The sequence below is a fragment of the Nematolebias whitei genome, chromosome 24, assembly GCF_014905685.2.
Source record: "Nematolebias whitei isolate Nwh7 chromosome 24, NemWhi1, whole genome shotgun sequence".
Taxonomy (NCBI): domain Eukaryota; kingdom Metazoa; phylum Chordata; class Actinopteri; order Cyprinodontiformes; family Rivulidae; genus Nematolebias; species Nematolebias whitei.
This window is the reverse complement of record NC_056521.1, coordinates 247,110-248,106: the sequence shown is the minus strand read 5'-3', so window position 1 is coordinate 248,106 and position 997 is coordinate 247,110. Positions and strand designations below refer to the sequence as shown.

General features: G+C 50.2%; 1 protein-coding gene across 1 annotated transcript in view; it reads right to left on the bottom strand.

Annotated features, from left to right (window-relative positions):
* LOC119429172 (ubiquitin-protein ligase E3A) overlaps positions 1-997 on the bottom strand; it is a gene marked incomplete at its 5' end in the record, with an annotated part of 31,512 nt that overhangs the window by 27,799 nt on the left and 2,716 nt on the right.

Genomic DNA, 997 nt, shown 5'->3' with positions numbered 1-997 from the left:
GTGTCCCGAGTCACGATCAAAATGGTCCGAATCAGCGACAGCAGATACAATCGAAGATCAAGGAGCTGTTGTCGGTCATACACAAGCAGCGAGTTGATATCCCAGACAAAAAACGAAAAAAGCAGAAATAATCCAAACAGTATCGTCAGAGGTAGATTGCAGGCCATGTACATGGGCGCCATCTTACCGGAAGTGTGACATGTGAACACGGGCCACGTGTGGCCTGCAGGCTACAGTTTGGACATGGCTGCAGTAGAGTAACCATGAGTGAGGGAGGTAGTTGTCATGAAGATGTGGACTTCTCTCTGTGACATGAACAGGAAGGTCTGGTCATTGACTCAAAAATGTTCTAGACACAAACTCTTGTTCTGACCCAACCATGTCCTGGATGACTGAGAACCTTCACCAGCGTATGTTGTGGTTGATTCTTGGTCTACAAGAGCTGTACATCTCTCTGCCACCATGTTACAACGTGACCACCCACAGCTTACACACAAGAGCGGCTTATATTCAGGTGCGCTGTATAGCGCAACAATTATGGTAGGTGTGCACCTGAACAACCTCAGCTGGAGCAACAACACCACCAGCCTGATGAAGAAAGCTCATCAGAGACTCTACTTCCTCAGACGGCTGAGACGAGCTGGTCTGGAAGCTCAGTCCTCACCTCCTTCTACAGGTGTGCAGTGGAGAGCATCCTGTGCTCCAGCATCAACGTGTGGCATGGAGGCTGCACAGCTGCAGAAAGAAAAGCTCTGCAGAGAGTGGTGAAGGCTGCACAGAAGATGTTGGAGTCAGTCTCCCCACCATCACAGACATCTACACCTCCAGATGCAGGAAGAGGGCCACCTGCATCATGAAGGACCCCACTCACCCAGCACACACACTTTTTGCCCCGCTCCCCTCAGGAAGGAGGTTGAGGAGCATTAAGTGTAGAACCACTAGACTGAGGAACAGCTTCTACCCTGAGGCTGTTAGACTCATGAATCTCTAACCAGAA